Source organism: Crocodylus siamensis, chromosome 3, assembly GCF_052110815.1.
Source record: "Crocodylus siamensis isolate JL-2025a chromosome 3, ASM5211081v1, whole genome shotgun sequence".
NCBI classification, from domain to species: domain Eukaryota; kingdom Metazoa; phylum Chordata; order Crocodylia; family Crocodylidae; genus Crocodylus; species Crocodylus siamensis.
The window spans coordinates 87,811,832-87,839,271 of NC_143397.1; the positions used below are offsets into that span (position 1 = coordinate 87,811,832).

Below are 27,440 nucleotides of genomic sequence, written 5' to 3' on the forward strand. Positions count from 1 at the left end.
GTACACAAAAATATACCTAAAGTCAGATTTCCTTTTTCCTACTTCACCTAAAGGTTGTGTGTCCCTGTTGGGATTCACACAAGGCCTAATTCAGTTAAGTATCAGAAAGAAGCTACTGGTTTGATGCATTTCCAAAGAATCAATAAAATGACAAAAAGTACACAGCACAGTACTGGCTCACGAGACAGACTGAAACTTTCCCTTGCATCCGTCACTTCTCCCAGCTCTCCAGATACAGCCCTTCCCCTTTTAGTCCTATATATTTAACAAACATTAATGTTGACCTCTTTTTCTATTTTAAAAAAAAAAGTCATTAAAGAAAGTTAAAGATGTAAAGATAAAACACAGGTTAAAAAATTAAAATATGGATTAACAGTACACCTACCTGAAAACTCTCATCTGAAACAAACAAAACATAGCTTTACTTGAGGAGACAAAAAACCCCATCTAAGAAAGGCAGCATCAATTGAATTAGACTTTTTTTAACCTATGTTTTTAAACAGCACTGCATATGATCTGTGCTCTTCAAAATAAATTTATGGCATGCATTTAAGTGTAATTTGCATGGAGATTTCTGAGATGGAAATAACTTATTCTGATCATTCACAGATTAACAGTCTACTGTAACTACCAGAGCTGCCAGGAAAAGATATCTCTACAGATTTAGATGCAATCAATGATTACTTGGGGGCTAGGTGGGGGAAGGGAGTTTGATACTTGTGACTGCAGATACACTGGAGTTTTATGAATGATGTTGCCTTACAAACCTTTCCTTGACTCCTCCACTTAAAAAGCTGCTATATCTGTATGTAACAGGAATTACCTTCCTCTTACTGAAAACACTGAATCCGTACGAAAAAATTACATTACACATTAGAATGGCTAAGTTAAACTCTTTGTTTGCTGACAATGAGAAGAGTTCAGGCTATTTTAAAAGCTTTATTTATTTACTTGCATCAGACAGCAATTTAAATACATTTATGGTTAACTGACTCAAATAAAATTTGCATTTCTCTGTTCACTTTCTGGTGCAGGAGTTTTCTCTCTCCCATCTTGTCTGCTCTTTTACTACCTTTGACTCTTAAAAACCTGGTTGGAAAAAATAACCTACTCTATTATGCCTGACACTTCAGGGTCTCACTCCCAATGTCAGCTGTACAATTACTCATTAGCTAGGTTGTAAAACATAGCTGTATATATCAGTGATTAAAAGAATTAGTAATATGAAATATAAAAGGCACCAAAGAAGTGCTGAGTATGCAAGAATAATATATGTGTTTGTGGGTTACAAGGAAAAAATTCTACTGAAAGGTCCTGTTTCATGTTCAATAGTTTATTGACTCAGTAATATATCAGGTCTCTGCTGATCAGTAATGGTGTCTCTCTAATATGTTCATTAATTAATGAACTATATAATTAATTGTACTGCAAAAAAGAAAAGAAGGCATTAGAAAATTGCATTCCTGCTACACTGGAAGAGATTTTTATATGTGCGTACACCCCCCCCCCCACCGTGCTTTGCATCAACCTGTTAAAGCTTTGTCACTTTTCATGTTACAGCATCTTGTTGATGTTTGTTTTGTATTAATACACACACACCTGCACATACACGATGTGAACCTATGTCACCTGCTAGTGCTGCTTTACCAAAGCTGATCAGCATTTCCATTACAAACCTACTTAGGTTTTTTCATTTTTTAGGTAGTTACAAGGTTACCCATAAAAACTTATTTGGGCTGAAACCTGAAATACAATGTCTACAAGAAGTGAGCTTCATTAGATACATACAAGAAAGATTGACTAACCATTTTATATTCCAATCTGGGCTGGGGAAGTTTAGCAGTTCAGTATTTCAAATTTTCTGGTATAAGCAAAAATGTCTCTGTTAAAAATGTTGCACGGTCTTATTCCATTTAATAGGCTTGGTTCTTTTTGTAATCAAAACACCATAATATAGTATTTGAAACTGTACACAAATTGTCCACAAACATTAAAATGTCCTGGGTTCTTAAACTAGCTGAATCTGAAAAGCTTTTCACAGGTGCTCGGCAGATTGCAAACATTCCAAACAATAAGTACTATGGCCCAAATCATCAGCCCAGCCCTAACAGAGCCCTTTTTCTTTCACTCCACAGCAATCTTGCTATTTTGGGCAATATTCTGGCAGTGGACTTATTCATTTAGGCTTATTCATCTGTTTCAGTGGGATCCATGTGTCTGCTTCTGAGAAATGAGAAGAGGGTCAAACAGTTAGGACATTAGTTTAGGACTTTAGAGGTCAAGGTTCAATTCCCTGGTCCTAAGCAGCCTTGAGGAAGCCACCTAATAGATCTGGAATTCTCTATTTGGAGGGAAAAATTAATAAAATTATGATGATCATGCAGGGATCCTAAGATCAATGCAATAAATATTATGATGTACTCTGATACTATAGTGTCAGAGGCCATACAAAACCCTAATCACTTAACATGGATCTTGGTTCAAAGGTTTGTTTTTCAATTTTTTTTGTAAATTAAGTCAAAGAGAATGTAGTCTATGGGGTGCATCACTGTAGTACCCAATAAACAATCAGCTGAACCTTAAACAGAGGCCTTTGTGGAATAAAGGAAGACTAGAATAGATTTTATATGCCAACATATTAAAATTTAGTCTTGTAACTTACTTGAAATTGATGTATAAAATAATTCTTCCTTTAACATACATTTTAGTAGTTTAACAATAGCCCCCTGTATTTTAGAATTTATTTTAAAATATTAATCACTATCAGTTATACTCAGTGTAATAGGTTTGGAAAATGGCCTACATGTCCACATTGCTAGGAGAATGGCCATGGTCCTGGCACAGGAAGGCCCCTGTGTCAGCGGCTAAGGGACTGTGGGTCTCAGCAGCTGCTGGGTGCTGCCAGGACCAAACTGCTGGGCTGAGAGCCCCCTCAGTTGGAGGACTCCAAGCCCTGGCTGGCATGATGCACTCCTGTGACTGGAAGCTCCATCAGCTGATGGGGCTCTCAGCACCAGAGGAGACCCTTGCTACATATACAAATTAAAGCTCGACAGCAACCAGCCATAAAGCTAGTGCACATTTTTGAAATCTAACTTTACAGCTGGTCGGAGTTTTTTATGGCGTGATAACCACTTTGCACATGTAACTGGTCTCAAGGTAATTGCACAATTAACCAGTTTATTGTTCAATGTCTATAGTATGCAAAGTGGGGGCTTAACTTCAATATAAACTAGCAGCATGCTCTGGTTGCGAAAAAGTCCAACAGCATACTGGGTTATATAAACAGATTCTGCAAATCTGCTCTATTCAGCACTGGTGAGGCCTCACCCAGAGTGTGTCCCCAGTTTTGGGCCCCAGGCTTTAAGAAGGATGTGGACAGGTTGGAAAGAGTGCAGCACAAAACAAGAAAAATGACTACAGGCCTGGAAAACATGACTTGTGAGAAAAGGCTTAAAGAACCAGGGTTGTTATTTTGTCTAGAAAATAGACTGGGGTGGGGGATTTGTTAACAGTCATCAAATACCTGAACAACAATAATAAAGACGAAAGAGACAGACTATTTTCTGTTACTGTTGTGGACAAGGACTTAGAACAAGGCCTCAAACTGCAGCAGAGAAATGTAATTGGGAGATTAACAAACCCATGCACTGGTATAGACTGGGGACTGACTGACAAAGCAGCAGCTCTGCAGAAAAGGACCTGAGGGCTATAGTGAACAATAAGCTGAATATGAGCCAACAGTGTGCCCTTGTTGCCAGGAAGGCTAGCAGCATACTGAACTGCATTAGTAGGAGTGTTGCCAGGAGATCAGGGGAAGTGGTTATTTCCCTCTATTTGGCACTGGTGAGGCTATATCTGAAGTACTGTATTTGGTTTTGGGCCCCCCCACTCCAATGTGGACAAATTGGAGACTAACAAAAATAGTTAGCAGCTAGAGCACACAACTTATGAGGAAAAGCTGAGGGAAATTAGCTTAGAGAAAAGAAGAAAAAACAGAGAAGATTTAATAGCATCCTTCGAGTACCTGATGGGTGGCTGCAAAGAAGATGGCGCTAGACTATTCACAGGGGCGGCAGATAATAGAACTAGGAGTAATAATCTCAAGTTGCTGCAAGGGAAGTTAAGGTTGGATATTAGGAAAAATCTCTCTCACTAGACGGGTAGTAAAGCACTGAAACAGGCTACCCAGAGAAGTTGTGGACTCTCCATCCTTAGAGGCTGTTAAGACCCAGGTAAACAAAGCCTTGACTGGGAAGATCTGGTTGGGGATGCCTTGAGCAGGGGGTTGGACTAGATGACCTCCTGAGGTCTCCTCCAACATTTTCTACAATACTGTGATTAGGAAGAACTTTCTGACTATGAGAATAATTAAACTTTCATACTTAGAGAAGCTATGGAATTTCCATCCCAGTAAATTTTAAGAAAGATCAGGCAGACACTTGACTCAGATGGTTAGGTTAGGGATGACCTTGCCTTGAGCAGGGGGCTGGAACAGAATACCTCATGAAGCCCCTCCCAGTCCTACTTTCCCTATGATCCTAGGAAAAATAGAGTGTGTGAGCAACAGAGTGAGCAATACTACAGGCTCTTAACACATGAACTGATACAAAATAGCACAATGCCTCCACAGGAGATTTTACAGCATATACAGCTAATAACAAGCAGACTAAGGACCCCTTAAGTATGTATTGAAACAGGTTATTCTTCAGCAGCTCCAGAGGAATCTTACATTCTACCATGTTCATGATCCATGGATAAGGTGAGCATCTCATCCATGTTTACACATCCTTTCAACAGAGATCATAACATAGTACTTGTTGCATTTCCATTGACATAATAATGGCACCCAAAGAACATTTACAACAGAGGCGGTAGAAATGGAACAGAACTGTTATAGTATATTTTACATGACAGCGTTTGTTGTTAAAACACCCATTAAAGCTTAAAAATAAAGCATGCATATGATAAGTATAACCTTCAATGTTTTGCTTAAACTCCTTAATATTCAGAAATGCCTCCCTGCTACATTTTTTGCATCTGTGGAGTCTATGAAGGACATGGGAAGATTGCTTGGCACTAATACAGAATGCAATATGGTCACTTTGGGGTCATGGCTGCTGATTTAATGATAAGAAACCTTACTCCTGAATTCCTAGACTTTGTGGGTTTCACTCAGATTCCAAGACATTTGTTTAATATAGTTTGGGGGCATTTAATTATATTTAACACAAACACATTATTCATATATTAACAGGAGCAGCCCACAACAGTAATGGGATATCAATCTGTCTGGCTGTTTTGCTGTATTTCCAGGAGAGATAGGAGGCCATGGACAGTAAAAAATATGGGAAGAGCAGGAGTGTGGATGAGGAAGACCACCAAAAATGTGAGTGCCTCAAGACCTTTAAGCAACAATAAACTACATAAGGTCCTGAGGTCTAGACTCAGGTCTGACAATTCTCTCTGTTGCAGCTTTTTGCAAATCACTTTAGCAAAGATTACTTCGATTTGGTCCAATATCATTGCCATAAAGTGACTTGAATGAAGCTTCAATTCTGCAAACTGATACAACAGCATAGAACTTACAGCTGCACTGAAATCAATGAGTTTCTGCATCCATGTGTTGTCTGCAACGACTTCTGTTTAGTATGGCCAAATTTCATAGATTTCATAGACATTTGGGCTGGAAGGAACCCCAGAGGATCACTGAGTCCAGCCCCCTGCCCCATGGGCAGGAAGTCAGCAGGGATCATAGGATCCCAGCAAGATAGGCATGCAAATGTATCTTGAAGGCATTCAAAGTGGGTGCTTGAACCGCCTCTGGCGGCAATCTATTCCAAAGCTTGGGGGCTCGGACAGTAAAGAAGTTCTTCCTTATGTCCAGCCTGAATCTGTCGCGGCAGAGTTTGTGACCATTTGATCTGGTCATCCCTTGGGGCGCTCTGGTGAACAGAGGTTCCCCCAGATCCTGATGAGCACCCCCGATAAACTTATAGGTGGCCACCAGATCACTCCTGGCTCCCAGCCTCTCATCATAAGGTCTGCTTTCCTGACCTCTGATCATGCGCGTGGCTCTCCTCTTCACACTCTCAAGCTTCTCCACATCCTTTTTGAATTGTGAAGCCGAAAACCAGACACAGTACTCCAGCTGCGGCCTCACTAAGGCCGAGTACAACAGGAGAACGACGTCTCAGGATTTGCCTGAGAAGCATCTATGGATGCAAGCCAGCGTTTTGCTCACTTTACCAGCCGCAGCATTACATTGAAGGCTCATGTTCATCTTGTGGTCAACCATGCCCCCCAAGTCCCTTTCATCCGTAGTGCTAACCAGCGTAGAATTGCCGAGTCTTTAAGCATGCTGCAGGTTTTTCCTCCCAAGGTGGAGAACCTTGCATTTTTTGGTGTTGAACATCATCAGGTTCTCATCTACCCAGTTCATGAGCCTGTCAAGATCTGCCTGGATCACCCTCCTGTCCTCAGGTGTGGATGCTTTACCCCAGAGTTTGGTGTCATTGGCAAACTTGGCCAGTCTGCTTCTGACACCAATGTCCACATCATTGATGAAAATGTTCAACAGTATAGGCCCTAGGACAGAGCCTTGAGGGATCCCACTGGTGACCGCGCACTGATGACCACCACTCTCTGGGTCCTACCGTGGAGCCAATTCCCCAGTGGATCATGGTGAGGTTGAGGCTGCAGTTAGCCAGTTTTGCCAGAGATGATCATGAGATACCAGATGGAAGGCTTTTTTAAAGTCAAGATCTACGACACCAATCTCTTCCCCTTTGTCCAGGTGATAGGTCACCTGGTCGTAAAAGGAAATAAGACTAATCAAGCAAGACCTACCCACAACAAACCCATGCTGGGTATCCCTCAGGATACTGCCGTCGGCTAATCTTTTCCAGGACCTTCCCCAGGATAGAGGTCAGGCTGATGGGCCTGTAGTTTGCCGGATCTACTTTCCTCCCTTTCTTGAAGATTGGGACAACATTGGCCTCCTTAATCTCTTCAGACACTTCACCACAGCACAAGGAGTTCTCAAAGATGCATGCCAGGGGCTGAGCTATGATGTTAGCCCGCTCCTTGAGTACCCTTGGGTGTAAAGTGTCATGGCTGGCTGACTTGAAGGTATCCAACTTGTCAAGGTGTTCCTTCATGAGGTCAACTTCGATGGAGGGTAACGAATCTCCCACAGTGGGCAGGAGCATCCCACGAGACAGATGAAAAACTGACGCAAAGTACCCATTTATCAAGTTTGCTTTTTCATGGGCATCAGTTGCCCCATCTAGTTTAGCAGGGGTCTAATGTTGCCCTTGCTTTTCCTCCGGCTCCCCACATATCTAAAAAAGGACTTTTTATTTTCCTTGATATTTGTAGCTAACTGGAGTTCCATCACAGCCTTGGCTTTCCTGGTTTGCTCCCTGCAGGTCCGGACCAGAGCAGAGTATTCCTCCTTGCTGGTGGGTCCAGTCCTCCATCCTTTGTAAGTCTTCCTTTTAAGATGCAAGAGGTCCACCAGCTCCCTGGAGAGCCAAGGGGGCTGCTGTGCCCTTTTGCTGCATTTCCTGCAAGACAGGATGGACTTTGCTTGTGCATCCAGGATTGCTCCTTTAAGGAGCAACCACTTGTCCTGAACTCCCCACCCCTTTGGGTTGTGGCCCTTTAGGGCCCCACTGACAAGTCTCCTTAGCTTGTCAAAGTCAGCTTTCCTGAAGTCAAGGACTTCTGTATTACTGACTGACTCTCCAGCTTTACAGCAGATGGTGAAGGTGATCAGCTCATGGTCACTGTCACCCAGCTTCACTTCAATTGTTAGGTTGCTGATTAGGTCATCCCTGGTTGCGCTTTACCTCGTTGGCCCGTAGACTTCCTGCATCAGATAGAGGTCAACAATACATGAGAGAAAGCTTTGCGACCTCTTGGATTTGGCTAAGCACTCCTCACACAAGATGTCTGGGTAGTTAGTCTCCCATGACAATCATGCACTGGTAGCACACGGCCTCAGCTAATTCCCTGGCAAACTCCTGGTCACGGTTTTGACCTTGGGTAGCGGGGGGGTCTGTAGTAGACTCCCACCATAGTATCCCCTGTGCCATGTTCCCCATGGATTTTAACCCAGAGGGTCTCAAGTCATCCACCACGAGTGCCAATGTCGGTTTGCAGGGATGCGTAGCTTTCCTTGATATAGAGCTACACCTCCGCCCTTTTTGTCCACTTGATCCCGTCTGTACAGGGTATAGCTAGTAGAATAAGTATCTCCTGTTTATTCTCCAAGCTCCTGGCATTTGTGTATAGGCACGCAAGTATCCCCTTGGGGACCCTTCCCTTGCCCACAGATTGTTCCAGGGCTGGGGCAGAGGTGGGTTCCCTTAAATGCCTTGGCCTGCTGGCTTTGCAAGGGTTGCTCTGGGCCAGCAGTGGCAGTAGTCCCCTCATACCCCAGCGGACTTAGTTTAAAGCCTGGTGGAGCAGGTCAGCCAGTCTGGCTGAGAAGAGCCTCCTCCCCAGTGGAGAGAGGTGGAGGCCGTCCCTTCCCAGCAGCTCGCTGCCTCTCTCACCAAAGAGCAGACTGTGGTCATGGAAGCCAAAGCCTTCCCGATGACACCAGCGCCACAGTTTTTGGTTAACTACCTGGATCATCCTCTTCCCTCCTAAGCCCAGAGCCCAAGACAGGGAGGATCGAAGAAAACACCACCTGTGCCCCCAGACCCTCAAGCCCCCGCTACCAAATCCCTGTAGCACCTCATGACCTGGCTGGGAGCACTTCAAGCCGTGTCACTGGTGCCCACATGGATAAGGAGCATGGGATAGTGGTCAGTGGGCTGGAGGAGTTTAGCGATCTTCTCCGCAATGTCTCAGATGCAGGCTCCCGGGAAGCAGCAGACTTCCCAGGCTAAGGGGTCGGGGCAGCAAATTACCCCCTCAATCCCCCTCAGGATGGAGTCTCCCACGACAAACACTTTACGTTTTGTCTTGTGAAGAGTGGAGGTGGAGCTCAAATTTTCTCAGGAAAATGAGCAAATGCTGTGAAAATAAAGGAAAAGTGATTAATAGAGTATGGTAATGCGTATGCGTCTAAAAACATATTTATTTGGGCGAGGTGATAGAAAAGCATGAAATAGATATGATGCACTTCTTGCAGTTTGTCTGGTAACAATAGAAATACAAAACTGATAAAAATTGTGTCTTGGTCTAATAGTGTCTTGGTTCCACTCCATTATAAATACCCTTCAATACCTATTCTAAAAAAATATTTTATCAAAAATAAATAACCTTGCCATTGTGTGATCTGTTAAAATGTTGAGCAGTCAATCTTGGAAAACAGTAAGGGTAATTGCTTCAGTTTAATTAACAACAGGTTGATGGCAAACAGATATCTACTCTTATGCAAGCCACAACTGAAGCAATATCAAAGAAAAAAAACCAATAAATGGCTCCATATTTTTCTCTGGGCAAGATTTTATCCTGTGAAGTTTGTTTGTTTGTTTTTTTGTTTATGAAGCTGAAGGGAAAAAAATCTACCTGTGCTAGCAAGACTTGTTTTCTGATTCAGTGTGTAACTTTGATACTGGAGGTTGTCAAGATGACTCACAAGGTAAGCCTAACTCTGGCTAAAGAAACTCCTAAACTATGCCCCACTAATGTTTCACAACCTTCTTCAAATCAGGACAGTTATATATTACTCTTCATGTTTTTAGCCACTTTCCAAGAGAACAACTAATGGTTAGCAATTGTGATAAAAGTTTTGTGGGTTGGAGTCCAGTCTACCTGGACTGAGACCATTAGCTCATAAAGCACATATGGCATATCTACACCCCTATAGTTTCACTAACATTTGAATTGAGAGCTCATCATTAAAAAAGTTCTGTATAAATCTTACAAAATTGAAATCCTATTAATGTTAATGTCTGACAAATCAAGAGTTTGTTTTAAATTAACATTAAAAAACTGTTATATCTGAGCTCCCATTCTGGAAATAGACTGTGACAATTTAGAAGCAGTCAAGCTGGGCTCAGCTTTTCTTGGCCTTTACAGCCTGCTACATTCCACAAAAGAAAACTTTTGAATGCATGAAAAAAATTAAAAAGCTTAAGGCTACAATTCTCTGCCAGAGTTCAGTACCACTTCTTATGTGGATCATATGCCCACATCAAACTGCAGGTGCATTTCATAATGCTAGCTACATGCTGATGTCCCCAAACAGGCATCTATGGATTACCACAATTTGTTAACAGCGCACTGCTGGTACATAATTACATCTGCAAAATTTCAAGACAGTTACTAAAATGCAGAAACTGGTGCGTTTCATTACAACAAGAAGAAATAGGATACTCTAAGTCCACGGCTGTCGTAAAATGGGAAAATATAGTTTTATACTAACAAGGAGGTTCCAGGATTCCCTTTAGCCCTGCCTGCATGTAACTTCTTCTACCTCTGGCTATACAGTAGTTTCTAATCTGCTGAGCATACACCGCTGAACAATCAAAGTTTACATAATTATACTTTCATTCAAATAAAAAACATTGCATCCAAAAAAGCAATAGATAGAATTTACTATATGTTTCTCATTTGGCTAAGTGAGTTTTCAAGGTGTATTTTCCCTTCTGCTAAAAGTTAGCGGAGAAATGCACCTGCCCATTTTTGAAATCTTTTCTACAGAGAGAAATGTATAGATGCAAAGGTACTTCTGTAGCTTGGTAAAGATAGGATACCTCCACCATTTGTTCCTTATTCAACCACACAATTGAAAACCACCTACAACCTTTAGATGCACATAATTCTGTGGCAAAACACAGGACTAAGAGTCAGAATATCTGTATTCTGATCCTTGGTCTGCCACTCCCATAGACTCACTGCATGGTCTTGAGTAAGAAACTTGTAGTCCAAGTTTCCCAATCTGTAAAAAGGGGGCAATAATATACCTACCACTGTTGTATAGAAGATTAATTGTTTGTATAGTACACTGAAGTAGTTTGATGGAAATTGCTACTGAAGCAAAAAGCATGATCACTTCCTCTGTCAGCATAAAAATCCAAACAGAATTGTTTAAAATTATACAATTAAAAAAGGGGTTGTCCCCATTACTTCATAGGACCTGGATAAAGTCACCCTAATTGGCAGATGGCTATTTTTGAACACAAACAAATGCTATCCCAATATTGTTACTCAAAGGAGAAAAATTATGTGGAAATTCACTTTGCATTTCAGTGCTTTTAAGTATCTGTCCCATCCCTTTCCCACCACCCCCAAATAATCTCCCCTATCACACAGAAATACCTACATGTCTTCTGGGTCATATACTATACTACAGTGTTATATTAGCAATTTTACATTGCAATCTGTTAGCATTGTTTCTTACTTGTATTTATTTTCACTAATACAATTTGAAAGGTGCTAATATCATTATATTTCTCTGTGGCATTCAAGAAAACATTTACTAATACAATATGATGGGAAGGATGCTAATGAAATAGAAAGCTGTGAATTAGGTAAAATAAGTTTTCCAAGAGAGGGAGCTACATAGACCTTAAGCATTTTACCAAACCATTTTCAAATGTTCTTGAGGATTGGATGGCAAATAGAAGGAGAATAAGAACAGAGGAAAAAGACGACAAAATTTGATATTTAAAATGATGTCTCTGTGTTGGGAGCCACTATGAATTGTTGCTTTGGATGCTCTTTTCTGGGGCAAAAAATCCATAACAAGCAATGTTGCATTGCCTTTTGTACAAAAGGAAAAAAAAAAAAATCACACTCTTAGGAGAAATTTTCTGAAAGCCATACTCTGTCCTCATTCTCAAAACACCGTGCTCATTGCTGTCAATGGGATTCTATACAAAGACTGAAGAAATTATATCACTGATTCTATAGTATGTAAATGAGCCTAAGATTTGCAGACATCAAAGGTATTATTGTTTGTACTGCAAAAATTAAGACTGACAAGTGTATGTTTGTTTAAAATTTGCTAAGGAACAAGTGGCTGATTTACACTTAAGAATGAAATTCCCCACACCTGAAAGAAAATAAGGAGAAGCAGGCATTTTTAAAGACTAATGAGAGGTTAATTTTATGAAACCAGCATTGAATAGGTCACTATGTACCATGTCAAGGCAATGACACATATCAATGAGGCACTTCATAATGTGGATGGAGCTGTCAGATGGAAGCCCAACGCCCATCATTTCCAGTGTGGAAGAGCACCATAATTGCTTTCGGGGCAATTTCCATTGGTAAATTCACCCAGGCCTTGTGCTCAAATCGGAAAAAAGCTGCAACCATGGATCAACTATGCTGCTTGTATTACTTCTTTCTTACTCAGGAGCTGTTTGTAATCTGAGTTCATAACTGTGGACTGAACTATTATTTCTCAGCTATTCTCTTGAGCACTGAAATACTGTATTTTGTAGAAACAAAAACAAAATAGTAAGCTGATTTTGTACAGATCCATAATGCTGGAAGACTTCATTCAGCAGCATCTCATCTCCTTCAAGGCTCCGCTGGCAAACATCTATCCAGATCTCCTTTTAATACCTTTCAATACAGTAAATTCTGTGCCATTACTTAAGAGTACAGCAAGGGTACCACAGCACTGCACCGGTGCATGCACTGGTGGTGTTACATAGGTTTGTTGTGCTATTAATTCACTTAACAACATTTCCTTTTCAGAGTAAACCAGTAAAACCTGAAATCTTTTGTTGAACCCTCGTCCCCCCCACCCAAAGTATGAACTAATGTACTTTTTATGCAATGCTGTCAAAAAAGAGATTGAATTTGCAGGCTTAGTACATATCTATCATAGCCAAATCAACATAACAGGCTATAACAACTTGGAAGCAACTAATATGGTCTATTGGGTCAATAATCCATGAGATAAGAAGGATTTACTTGATAGACCATAAATTGTTCATAAGGAATCAACAGTTACTCTAGTTTATCAGATCAAAATCCGATTTTCACATAGTGTCTTTATACGAATTGACTCAAAGAAAGTAAAAGCCCTGAAAAGCTTTAAGGTCTACCAGGCAAATAATCCACATTCTCAATATTAGTTCTGATTTGTTTTAAAGAGCTAGAGCCTATGCAGTAATGAACATAAGTCATAGTTGACAGCCCCTGAATACAAGGATGACAGTCTTCCAGTGAATAGGGTAATCATTGGTGAGACTGTAAGATGACCAAGGAGACCAATTTGAGATTTGCATGCTAAGCTGCGGATGTGGTATATAGTTCCAGGAGGAAGGAGTAGATCCTAGTGAATTTGGGTCACAGTTCTTTCCTTTTGTATCTCTTGTCTATCCACCTCCACAGTGAGGCAAGTTTGCTCAAAATGATCAATACCTGGTTGTATATGATGGGACCATCGAGGATGATTCAGTGCTACAGTTTCCTGGGTACTGATGTTAATATTGCATTTCTTCAGATTAACCCTTAAAGATCTTGAAATTCTTCTTTTACCCAACTTCAGAGCAGTGACCATCAGTGAACTGGGAATATAGGACTTGTTTTGGGAGCTGGCTGTCAGGCATTCTTATAACACTACCCCTTTTACCCATCAAAAATGACAGGGTGGGTGGGTGGATGGGGGAGCGGGCAGGGACTGAGCCCCGTGCTCCCCCTTCCCTTCTGCTGCTTGGGGTCTGGACCCGCTTCCCCCCTCCTCACCCCACCCCCAGGCTGCGGAGAAGCCAGGCTGCTGCAACGGGGAGAGGCAGCAGGTCTGGGCTGACCTGGCGGCAGCGGGGGAAGGGAGGATTGGGCTCAGGGCTGACACCGGGGGGAGTGGTGGTGGGGGAGAAATAGGCCTGGGCCCAATGGGGGAAGGAGGTTCACCCCTCTCTTCCCTTGCCGCAGCTGCTGTGTTGGGCCAGGCCAGGCTGGGCCCACTGTCCGTCCCCGCCACTGCCAGTGGGCCAGCTTTTCCTATGGTTCAGGCTCATTCCCTCTCCCCACCCCCGTGTCAGGCCCAGGCCCACTGCTCCCATGGCCCCACTGTCACTGCTGACTCCATGTCGGGCCTGCTTGGGGATGGGAGGAGTGGGCTCAGGGCTGATGGGAGGGAGGGGGATGTGGGAGGAGTGGGCCCGGGCCCGATATGGGAAGGAGGCTCACTCTTCCCTTGCTCCCGCCACAGCTGCTGTGGTGGACCAGCCAGGCTGGGCCCGCTGTTTCCCCCTTTCCCCACCACTGCCACAGTGCGCCAGGTTTTCCCCTGGTTCAGGCTCACTTCCCCTGCCCCCGGTGGGCCCAGGCCCACTTCTCCCCGGTACCACCATCACTGCCGACGCCACATCAGGCCCACTCAGGGACGGCAGGAGTGGGCTCAGGGTCGATGGGGGGGAAGTGGGGTGGAAGAGGAGTGCACCTGGGCCCCAGGGAGGGAGGGAGGTGGCCTTCTCCTTCCCTTCCCCAGCTGTTGCCACAGCTGCATTTCCCCCCACCCCTGCCAGCCCTGCTGGCTGTCCCACCCCGCTCTTCCATCCACTCTGTTGCCGCTGCCTCCAGGAAGTGGGGCAGGGACAAGGCCAGCATAGCTATGCTGGCCTTGTCCTCCCGCTCCACCTCCCGTATCCCCACCATCATGGTGGTGGTCTGCCTTCTGTCAAAATACTTCCTTGCTCTCTGGCTGCTTGTCAGCCAATCAGAGTGCAAATAAAGCATTACAGATGGACAGACATAGGCTTTTATAATAGTAGACTATTCTGTCCAGTGAAGCTGCTGCCATATAAATATGGCTTCAATGCTGGTGGTGTTTGCTTGAGTCAGAACACTGGCTTTTATTCTTCGGTTCTTCCAATTGATACAATGGATTTTCCAAAATCATCATGTCCAAAGTTTTGAGGTGTTTCCAATATTGTCCTGAAGTTTCACACCAAAACAAGGTAGGGATGACAACAGCCTGGTAAACACAAAGTCTGCTTTGGGGTCCTGATGGCGTGATTATCAGAGACATGATTTCAAGAATATCCAAAGACAGCACTAGAAGATTTTATCTAGTGTTGAATATCATTGTCTATGTCTGCTTTTTTTGGAAAGGATCTTCCCACGCAGACAGGAGTGCAATACCATAACTGCTGCAATCAAATATATTTCTTTTCTTGAATATGTTAATAATTCTGGCATGTCTCAAGTCAGTGGGAATCTCTTTATGTTTCCACATATTCATAAGAACAACCTGTAGTTGCTTATAGAGCTTTATTGCATCAGGCTTAGAACTTTCAACTGCTGTTCCATCAGGACCGCATGGTCTGTTGTTCATCATCTGCTTAATGGCTGTTAAGGCCTTTTGATAAATTGGTGGATCTGCAAGGTAGCCCTTAATGGGGTGTCATGGAATAGTTTTGATGGTATTGCCTTCAACATTAGATTTGCAGTTCAGGAGCTCCTGAAAGTGCCTAGTCCACTGTGTCTTGACGGTGGACCTGTCTTGAAAGACTGCTCAAAAGGATGGCTTCTTGTGTACTTGTCCCATATACAGCTCTGATTTTGCTGGGGAAATTAAACATGTTGTGGTTGCTGACAAACTTTTGAACCTCTTTTCTTTGTCCACTCACCATTTGTTCTTTTGCTATTGAATTTTCCTCTGGGTCTTGGCTTAATATGGTAATTTCATAGATTTCATAGACATTAGGGCTGGAAGGGACCTCGGGAGATCATCGAGTCCAGCCCCCTGCCCGAGGGGCAGGAAGTCAGGTGGGGTCATAGGATCCCAGCAAGATAAGCATCCAATTTGCTCTTGAAGGTGTTCAGTGTAGGTGCTTGAACCACCTCCGATGGCAGGCTGCTCCAGACCTTGGGGGCTCGGACAGTAAAGAAATTCTTCCTTATGTCCAGCCTGAAATGGTCTTGCAGTAATTTATGAATTAAGGGATTCGACCTCGTCATCCCTTGGGGCACGCTGGTGAACAAACGTTCCCCCAGATCCTGGTGGTCACCCCGATAAACTTATAGGTGGCCATCAGATCACCCCGAGCCTGCGCTTTTCCAGGCTAAAATGCCCCCTGGCTCTCAGCCTGTCATCATAAAGTCTGCTTTCCTGACCTCTGATCATGCACATAGCTCTTCCCTGGACTCTCTCAAGCTTCTCCACATCCTTTTTGAATTGTGGAGCCCAAAACTGGATGCAACACTCCAGCTATGGCCTCACCAAGGCTGAGGACAAGGGGAGAATGACATCCTGGGATTTGCCAAGAGGTGATCACGGGATACCAGATTGAAGGCTTTTTTTGAAGTCAAGATATATGACATCAACCTCTTCTCCCTTGTCTAGGTGATAGGTCACCTGGTCGTAGAAGGAAATGAGATTGGTCAAGCAAGACCTACCCACAACAAACCCACGCTGGCTATCCTTAGGATGTTGGCGTCGGCCAGTACATTAAGGATGGCCTCTTTAATAAACTTTTCTAAGATCTTCCCCAGGATAGAAGTCAGGCTGATGGGCCTATAGTTAGTCGGATCCACCTTCCTCCCTTTCTTGAAGATAGGCACCACATTGGCCTTCTTCCAGTCTTCAGGCACTACATCAGAGTGCCAGCAGTTTTCAAAGATCCGTGCCGGGGCTGGGATATGATGCTCGCCAGCTCCTTGAGTACCCTGGGGTGTAGATTGTCAGGGCCGGCTGACTTGAAGGTATCCAGCTTCTCAAGATGTTACTTCACGAGGTCAGCATTGATGGAGGGCAGGGATCTCCCTCACCCGGACCTCCCTGTCCTGTAGCGGGCATGTGCGTCCCATGGGACTGATGAAAGACTGACGCAAAATACCCATTTAATAGGTTGGCTTTTTCCTGGGCATCAGTTGCCAGTTGCCCCATCTGGTTCAGCAGGGGTTCAATGTTACCCTTGCTCTTCCTCTGGCTCCCCACATATCTGAAAAAGGACTTTTTATTGTCCTTGATGCTCGAAGCTAGTTGGAGTTCAGTTGCAGCCTTGGCTTTCCTGATTTGCTCCCTGCAGGACCAGACCAGTGCAGTTTCAGCCCGACACACCATCAGTGGGCCTTGCTGAATACGTTCCAGACATGGCAAAGTCTGTGTGCAGCCAACCTCCACAAAGGAGGTCTTCACAAAAATCCAGCCTGTAGCTGTGGCAAAATACACATCATGTCACATGTTGTTGATGACTAAGTTGAGTGGCAGTCTACACGAACAGCACATGGCCACTGAGGACAATTACATGGTTTAGCAATTATCCATGCACTGACCGAATGGGGTTCTCACTCCAGGGGTGGCTGTCCTGCCCCTGGAATACCCTCAAAGCTCTCAGCCTCACCACTTCTCAGGCCAAAGTTCCCATCCCTTTCCTGCCACACCTATTGGTAATAACCTCTAGAAAAGGGAGGCTGCCCTAGGATTTCCTAAGCCTGATCTTACCCTAAAGACTAATTGCATGGCTTCGTCCACCTTTACACCACAACCCGTGCTTCACAGGTGTTATCACTCCCTGATGTTGATTCAACTTCCAGGGTGGTCTGCTCCTTCCAGGCACTTCACCTCTCTCTCAGCTACTTCCACATGCAGCCTTTGTACCTGGAGTCACACACTCCACTCCTCTCAGGCTCTGGGCTCCTGGCCCCTAACTTTGCCCCTACCTTTGCTGCTCTTGGGTTCTCAGACGCCCTGGTCCCACACTTGGCTCTTCTCTGGGCTGCTGGAGCCCCTGATCCCACTCTCAGGACCTAGGTAGGCTCCTAGACCCCATATTGGGCCTCTAGGGACCTCTTCCACCCCTTAGGTCCTTTCCCAAAACTTCCAGCCTACTACAGGCTGTACTCTCTGCACTGGCATGCAGAAACTGCAACCATCCTGTTTAGGCAATGTTCCCTCAGCAGCCTCCAGGGCCCTACTACCTACTCAGCTCAGGGCCTGGGCCTTTTTAAGCCTTTTATATCCTTTTTAAGCCTAGCCCCCTTCTGGGTCATGTGGCTCCTGATTATCTTGGCTGCACCCTGACTCATGCCTGCTTTTAAAGTAGCAGGAGCACCAAGTCTCCTGCTATATCTGGGCATGCATTATGACATAATAAACCAGTTGCCAGTGTATGCCTTCATGATATCTTCCATTTGCTCCTTAGGAGGAATAAGGAGTTTGTAATGAATTACCACCCAACTCAGATCATGGACTAACAAACTAAGAAGTTCTTGCATGTATGCCAACATAGAATCATAGATAACTATGGTTGGAAAGGACCTCAGGAGGTCATCTAGTCCAACCCCCTGCTCAAAACAGAACCATCTCTAACTAGATCATTCCAGTCAAGGCTTTGTCTAGCTGGGTCTTAAAAACCTCTAAGGATGGAGATTCCACCACCTCTCTGGGTAACCTGTTCCAGTACTTTACTACCTTTCTGGTGAGAACGTTTTTCTAAAACTTCCCTTGCAGCAACTTGAGATCAGTATTCCTTATTCTATTATCTGCCACCCCTGAGAACAGTCTAGCTTCATCTTCTTTTCAACCACCCTTCAGACACTTGAAGGCTGCTATTAAATACCCACCATTCTTCTCTTCTCCAGAATAAATAAGCCAGTTCCCTCAGCCTTTCCTTGCAAGTCATCTGTTAAATAACTACTTTCATTGCTTTCTGCTGGACTCGCTCCAATTTTTCCACATTCTTTCTGCAGTGGAGGGCCCAAAGCTGGACACAGTACTCCAGATGTGGTGTCACCGGTGCTGAATAGATGGGAAGATAAACTTCCCTTGATTTCCTGGCAACACTCCTAACCACTGCAGCCCAGTGTGCTGTTATCCTTCTCTGCAACAAAGGCACAGTCAAACCACTGCAGGTGGGGATGAAGACTATGTTTGCTGCCAGAGATCACAAGCTTCCAGCTTCCTTTTCCTTTCCTGAGAGTCCATGTCCTCCTCCTTCTCTAGTGATGCCTCTGCCTCTACACAGTCCTAAAGATCTCTTCCAGCATAACTAATGGATGAAGTCTTCATGGCAGAGGATTCTTCAGAGCCTCACCACCTCCCACCTGCTTCTTGAGGGACACCACCAGGAGGCACTGCTAATAACACAAGCACTTCCCTACCTGCCTCTCATGAAGGAACCTGCAATCTACCATCTCCATGTCACCAGATCAGGAACTGGGTGGAAGCCTTGATAGTCCTGCCTGGACAGACACATCATAGGTGTAAGCAGAGGAAGTGGCAGTGGCTCTGGCATTAAAATATCCTCCAGCCATCTTTGTGTTTCTTAAATCACCGTCTCTCCCTTCCTGGCCCTCTCTGCAAGCAGAACTTCTCTAGCAAACTCCCCTCTAAGCTGGCCTGTTTGCTGCTCTTTGGTCCTGGAATGTGTCCTGTTTCCTGCTAACCTGTTTCCTTCCACAAAGCTTACAGTGAAGGAAGGTGAGAGAGTTTTTGGGCAAACTCCAGAGAACTTCTTCTTGCTCAGGACTCTAGTTAAGCAAGGGGCTTAACTATTGGTCTAACTCCTGAGTTTCAGCTGCTCACCCTAAAAATATTTAAGTTATATATACAGAAGAATACCTTTAACCAGACAAATAATAAACAACTTCAAAAGCTCATGTGCACAAAAGGTAGGTAACATGAGATAATACTTGAGCTGGGTTTTCCATTTGCCCTTTCTCTAAATCCCCCTCAAAGTATCTAATTTGAAGAAGATAAACATATCCATATTTTGCATACCCATTCCTTTATATTCATTTCTGTCAGATAGACATTCCTGTTTAGAAATATCTCTAGCATGTTGGTTATTGCCTAATGTGTTCTCATTTCCAAATGAGATTTGTAGATTTTACAGTTAGTAATGATGGCAGAGTTTTAAAATGTTCATGTCTTAAAAGAAGACAAGAGCACTAAGTGAAGATTTACTACTAAACAATATGCATGTCTCTTTTTTATAACATAAGGGTTAGTATGTACAACTGTATTGGATCTAGATGCATTAGCTCCACCTAACATCTACTATTAAGATATAACTTTCAGTAGCTTAAACTAGCTTTTCCCAAATGGTGTGTGTAGGGGCACACTGGTATGCTGTGAGGAACGTCCAGTTGCACCGCGGAATTTGGGGCTGGAGCCGCACCCCCTGCCTGCTGCCGCCGTGGACACACACAGAAAGGGACATCTTCTGATTTGCATCCACACACTATGTTCAGCCACGCCCCTCTGCACCCTCCGCATTGGGCCAGTGTGCCATGGGATGGGAGAGGCCTGGTATGTGTGCCGCCAGAACCAAAAGGTTGGGAAATGCTGGCTTAAACCAATGGCTGTAACCGTTACTCAGGTCAACTTTTTATTGATTGAGAGATTGACCTGTTGGGTAAAGAGCAACAGTCAGTAAGATATCCTCCTCTCCCCTCCCCCCATATTCATTACATCCAGATTAAAAATGGAACAGTCTTCTCTTGTTCAGATCACTTCATTTTTCTACTCCTTTTCAAAAAAATTTTCCATTTGATCAAAATAGCATAAAAGAAAACAAAGGACATCTTTGTAAGAAGGTACATTGTCATGAGGTGCTCCAGCCTCTAAACTTTTGCACATGGGAAAGAAGAATTCCAGTAATTCTGAAACAGACAGATAAAACTTTTTTTCCATAGCCAGGGTAGAACACCATTATATGTAACTGCTTATTAAAAATATAAAAAAAGAAAGAAAAAAATCCTTATTGGTTCTCTCTGAAGGATTTTCTTTTATACATAGCTTTATCCTATAATTTTGTCCCTGTTGGGCACGCTGCCTAAATTTAAACACAAACAGTCAAGCAATGAAGAAACATTAACACATTTACTGTGAACAAAAACTCCCAGTTGTACAGTGAAATTTTAATACATTTCAACTTATCTCTTTTACTAATGGGGAGAGTACAAACCCTGCAGGAATTCGCTCTGCAAACTGGTAATTACAGTAGACTTAGTTTTTTATAATACATATGTATAGTCAGACACAAGAACCATAGCTGCCCTTTTGATGTAGGTTACAATAGGAATGTTTTAAAAAAATTATGAAAATCTACAGCAATTCTAAAGGAATGCATTATTTCACTGGAAGGTGTCCTTTAGCTATGCTCATGAACATAAATATATATACACACACCCACACACGCATATTATACACACACCCACACACACACTTGCTTTTATACCAGAGCACAAGCTTTATCAACATTTTCTTTTTAGATGTGGGGGTTTTTTTGTTTCAGAGTGAAGAAGATATTTTCCACTATTAGTGCAAAGCTAATTTCCATCGGACAATACGCACAAGCACAGAAATGTAGTTTTCTTCTCCCATCCCCTTTACTCCCATCCCCCAGTTTTGATCTTGAGATTGGGGTTCCATTTAATCATTATAATGTATATTTAATAGTATTATTTTGATTTTACTGTTACAACATGGGATGTCCAGTGCTGCTCAGTGGAAACGCACTGTGTCTGTAATTGTACATACTTGGCCTATAGTGGGACACATGCATAGATAGATCTAGTTTCCGTATGAAGCTTGATCAGGAAGCATATTATTTTTGCTGTCATGCATAGTTGGCAGAAGATAACACCTAGTTTTCACACAACAATGAGGAGACACGGGTGCCTGTGCACAAACAGAAGATGACAAATGCACAAAAGATTAAAAGACCTTTTCTGGATTGACCTATCCTAATCTATTCACGTTCTTATAAAGCTCCCACCATTGTATCTGATCCTGCAAAGGAGTCCATCTACTGACCTGTCACCAAATGCAGTGGGAACAATGAAAACAGGTGCACACATGCAAATCCAATTTTTATATTAATACACTCCCTCACCCCAATAGCTAATCTCTCTTGCACACACACATTTTTTTCACGCTAGAATAAAAGCTTTGCAAACAATTCAAAATAAACAGAAAGTCAGAACTCTGGGTGCTGATTTCTAAGTGATCGGGCACCACACAGAGAGCTGTGCTAGTATTTCAGTTTTAAATGTTTTTTTTTTAAATGTTTTTTCCCCAAGATGTCCTGTAATGTTTACTGATAGCCACCACCAAATTTGCACATATTTATCAGATATCCATCAATAATTTTTAACCATTACTTTGATATAGATATAGATTTATATTTCTTTTCTTATTCTCCCTTAGAGCCAAAATTCTCAAAAGGTACCTATTAAGCCATTTGCAACACCTCATCACACAGATATCAAAAACGCCCTTCTAAAGTAAGCAACACACACGTTATGCTGATTAGGCAGCAGACCAAAAAATCTACAACTTTCCTTTATCATGGAAGAACAGGATCAGATAGAAGGAGTGATAGTTAAAAACACTGAGCTTCAGTTCAAACAGGATAAATTTGTAATACCAACTTGATCAACATTAAATTGGCCTGGGCAGCCTCAAAAACCACTGGAAAGACGCTTGGCATGTGATCACTATAAGGAAACCCATGACAAGGCAATATGCAATGGAGAACAGCAGGCCTTTCTTCTGAGACCTTGAAAACTAACATTCAGCTTTCTATAGCAATGATATTGGAACTTGATATAAATTTGTCATAGGATAACATTTTCTTTCCCCCACAGCTGCACAATGATCCTATCATGGAAATCTCCCTTTTCAGTACTGGTGGATGCATTTCAGTGGTAAAGCAATTCTATCAAGGACAGAAATCATGAAGAAGAATTGTGGGTTCATTTCTATAAAATTGTTGGTAAAGAAAAATACTGCTTTTAAATATCTCAAAGGATCTCCCCCTCCCCACCCACAAGAGCTAGGTTCTCACCACAGTACAAGCATGAGGGGGGAAGAAAAAAAAAAAAGGTGATGATGGTGCTATACAGGAGTTACTAATTTAAGGCATTGCACTCAATGTATACATAGCTGTCAAGTATTTTACTTGTGTCTACTGAGAAAATAAAATCTACAAAGTGCAAGTAGGGAAGAGGTGAGAAGTGTGTTTGCCAACACCTCAAAAGTGTAAACATTCCTTACAATAACAAATTTAGTTTCCACAGATTATAGTATGCTTCACCATTTATTACTAGACTGGCTATTGCCAGAAGCATGTGTGTGGTCAGCAATTCTCTATTGAAAAAACTTAAGGGATGTTATGCTTAAGCTTTTCCTCGGAACATATCTTCTGTGTCTGGTAATTAAGGCAGTGGTTTTGTCACAGATTTCTGTTCAAACTCATTGTCCTCTTGCAACACTCCAAAGACATCCAGGGGATGTGGATTTATGAAAGCCAGGTATATTTTACCTAGTTAGCATTTCCAAATGCCACATTCTACTGAATGCTTGGGTGGCAGAACTGGAGTGAGAGAGAGGACAAATCACAAATCAATGTTTTTTCTCAGGATATAGGGCTTCAGATTCAGTGGTATTTCTGGGTGATTGAAATAAGGACAGACGAGTTTCGTTCAAGAACAGAATCATTGCTATCTTTTAAATTCTTCCCCAAACTTTGTCTATTTAGACTATGCAACTCCCATCTTCACACCCAACTGTACTCTCATTTCTTTGATGACCTCACCAAAAAAAAGAAAAAATTACATGACCACAAACCAGCAAAAGATACCAGCAAGGGATCCAGTTGTCTTCTTACATACACTAGGGTAAAGCAGAAGTAAATTCACTGGAATCAATTGACTGGGACTGGTATAAAACTTTAGTAAGATGGGTAAATCAGCCCCACCATGTTTATGTAACAGATCTTTCAGTCACCCTCATTTTTTCCAGCTCATGCTCTCATTGTGCAACTCACTTTCTTCCAGGTCACACTTCCACCCTTAAGCTTCACAGAATTTTTTATTTTTGTCTGTACTACACAAATACAGCACCAACAGTATTATAAAAATAAAGAATGGTAAGAAAATGATTACTTAACTCTGAGTTAAACATCAATATTATACACACTCAAAGACTTGTAAAGACAGCACACAAACCTCAACAGTTTTGCTCTGAGACCTTTACAAACAATTTTAGAGATTCAGGATCTCATCAGTTAATGTGAGATACAAATGATTCGTGCTAACTGAAAACCTAGAACTACAGGAATCCAAGGTTTATCATATATATGCCCAGTCTTATAGATATTACAAAATGCTCAGTTTGTCACTTCATCAAGCTAGAATATTCCCCGTCCTGGACTTTGTACCAAGTTGACTTTAACTACCTACTTTTCCATAACCTGCACTTGGGAGAAAAAGGAAATGAACGCTTTTGAGACAGGCTCTTTTTGTTCAAATGGTAGCTGTTTGAAAGCTGCTCAGTGGTTTGGAATGTAAGCAGCAGGCCCACTGGAGGTAAGCATCAATGAGAGTACAGGTGAGAGAACAAAAGACGCAAAGTAAATGGAGTTTATCACACAGTAGTACAGTTTATCACATGTGGCACAAATAAAGGGATTTATCACATAGCTATCACCAGCACGTGTTACACCTCTGTATTTATTGCTACTTTAGGAAAGAGTTGTTCTCCACAGCTGACATTTCTATAGGTATATAAAGCGCTCCCTCATTATGTAGGATAGCCCGAGTTTAAAACTTCCATGCAATCAAACTGTTGCTTGTTTCTACCTTAGTAGTGGAACACTGACAAAAATGTGAAAACAAGTTGGCATAGTAACCTCTCTGTAGCAGCAAACTTAGTAGAGAGTCAAGAGCTGCTAAATCCCTCTCTCCTGACCCCTTTGAATACAAACGGGCCTTTTGCATAATCCATGGTAATTGTATTTATTTATTTATTTTGAAGTAATATTTGAATATGACAGGATGTGATATGTGGGCCTAGCTGAAATAGGCCCAACAACTCCCAAATAGATTTTGAAAGACCAATATGCCCTCTTCTGGCTTTGTGTTTAAGGAAAAAAAAAGAACACAAATGTTGATTCACCATGGAAGAATATTCTTATAGACAAAAAAAGCTTTAGGTGTGGATGAATGGTTTCAAAAACAGTATTAATAATAATAATAATAATAATAAAAAAGAAAAGTAAGTGTAGTTGCATGTTCGTGTTAATCAAAGAGAACTTTTAAACTGGATACCATCAGAAGTTAAACTATTAAACTAGTATTTTAATTTGCCCAGTTCTATTTGTGTGGACTTTCCACAGGTTTTCAGTTTTATTGAATTACAGGCATTTCTACAGAACTGATTTTCTACAGCAGGAGCCTGAGATTGGTAGCACGGTCGGCAGGCACACACACCAAAATTCTGTTTCTCAAAAAAATTAGGACAGTGGTAGCTCAATCTTCCCTAAAACAACTTACTGATGCCTCTATGACTAGAAATAGATGTCACCAGATGAAGCAGATTAGCTGTGCCCAGATGCGTCCGAGCACAGCTGATCCGTTTCTTTGAGTGAAACACATTGCCTGCTATCCCACCCATTGATCTTGTAGGACAATGGACACTGTGCTTCCTACTCCCAGAAACGTGCCCCTGCTTTCAGAGACATACCCCAAATATCCCAGGGGCGCATCTCTAGAAGCAGAGAAAGATAAGCAGAGGTGCTTTCAAGACTTGAGAGGTATGATCCTGCACAGGAATTCCTGGGGCATGCAGGACTGAGCCCATCAAGCCTAGAGTGCATTCCTGGGGTGACTGGAGACTACAGGCAGCTCCGGGTTGCCACCAGTCTCTCACAATAAAGCAGCACAAATTATTACTACCTTTTCTCGGGACTACATTTGTGGCATGACAAAGGGTATGGACATCCATTAGATTTTACTTTGTGTGGCCATAAAAATGCCAAAGGCAATGAAAGGCAATGTCTATTTCCACTGTATGTGTCTAGGTTGGGTGGAGGAAGACTCTTAAGACTCACTCCAGGCACATCCAAACTTTGTGTACTCTGCAGAAGTTGAAGACAAAAAACAATTAATTGTCCCCATCACAAAAAAAAAAAAAAATCACCATTAAAGAAACTAATTTACATCAAGGTATAAAAAGCAGTTCATTATTTTCTGAGAATGTACACATTCTGAATACATGACAGTTAAACACTAACAAAACATAGGGCAATACACAACTTTAAGATGGTAGTAGTTTTTGCCATCTGTCAACCTGAACAGGATGTGAAAGAATGTCTAAATGCTAGTATAACAAGGAGGAAGATTTTGCTCATTTAAGTTAGTACCACCAAACTGATCTGATTCTTACCCTCCCATTCCGGAGGTGTACATTTTGTACGCAGCAGGAGTATGACACTTTCACAGGAGCTGATGATACTCAACATCTCTAAAAAGCAGGCCATACATACGTGCAGAGCAAAAAAAAAGTTTACTGAATTCAATTCAGTGCGTTACATGCTTCTTTCATAAGAACCATAAAGAATTCTCAATTTTCTCTTAAGGAATAAAATATTCATTGCTGTGGAGGGATGTTTAGAATTTCCTTTTATTTTCCCTTTTGCCAAACTGGTGTTAGATCACACTAAGTCTAGCAGTCAACAAAAGTAATCCTTCTGCTGCTTAGTACATGAAGTGCTAAGCACAGGCTCCGCAAACAGGAATGCTCTCACTCTGTATGCAAAAACTGGCCTGTAGGCTGTAATCCAGCATCGTGCTTATGTGCACATGTTTTGCTAGTGCTAAGCCCTGAACTTATTCTCGATAGAGTAGACAGTAGTTTAAAGGACAAAACTTGCTTTAGATACTATTTCATATTTAATGCTTTAAAAAAATTAAAACCTGTACAATACACACATTTACAGGAAAAACATGGATTGGACCAATAGAGTGAACTGGAACAGACTTTGCTCCCATTGCAATCAATGGGAGTTTTGTCTGACTGCTGAAGGAGTGAGGGCATTGAATGGACTGAAACTTTAAAAGGAAACATCTGAAGTAGCAATTTGGGCCCGAATGAAAAGTATTAGACAAAACAAAGCAATATATGTGTGTAAACTTATTGGCGCACAGGTTAACAAACTGTATCTGCTTTCTAGCATACTTTAAATGTATCAGCCAAAGACTGTAAGTGCAAAACGATAAGCATGTTTGTATAATACAAAATGTACAGTGCCTATACATCCAGTAAGTTTAACAGTGCAAAGTCTAAGTCAGTGTGAAATCATTAGTAGCCATTTTCTGACTTCATGGAGGGCAAGTTACAATAGGACAGAACTAAAATCAAATTTTAGCACACAATTATTAATAGATGTCCCTAAGAGTAGCAGCAAGAAGTTATGATGCCTCCTGCATTGTACTTACCACCCATAAACATTGTTCTGAAAATGACGGAGCATTCTTTGTAAGACTTCTAGAACTTTCTTGTAACAACTCTGCCAGATATATCAGAAGAACATGTCTTAACTTATAATGACATGCTGATAACTCTGTTTCTAGTCCCAGTAAAGTCTGATTATGCAGATGTGTAACAATAATCTTTTTAATATTAAGATTTTTGAAACAGAACATTTCTGGTTGGTTTGTATTCAGGAACTAAGTTCAGCTGAGTTCTACTTTATCCACGCTTTCCTCTTGTCATTTAATTGCTG

General features: G+C 42.2%; 1 protein-coding gene across 20 annotated transcripts in view; it reads right to left on the reverse strand.

Moving 5' to 3' along the window:
* Positions 1-27,440, reverse strand: part of BNC2 (basonuclin zinc finger protein 2) — a 471,942-nt gene that overhangs the window by 167,488 nt on the left and 277,014 nt on the right. The window lies entirely within an intron of this gene.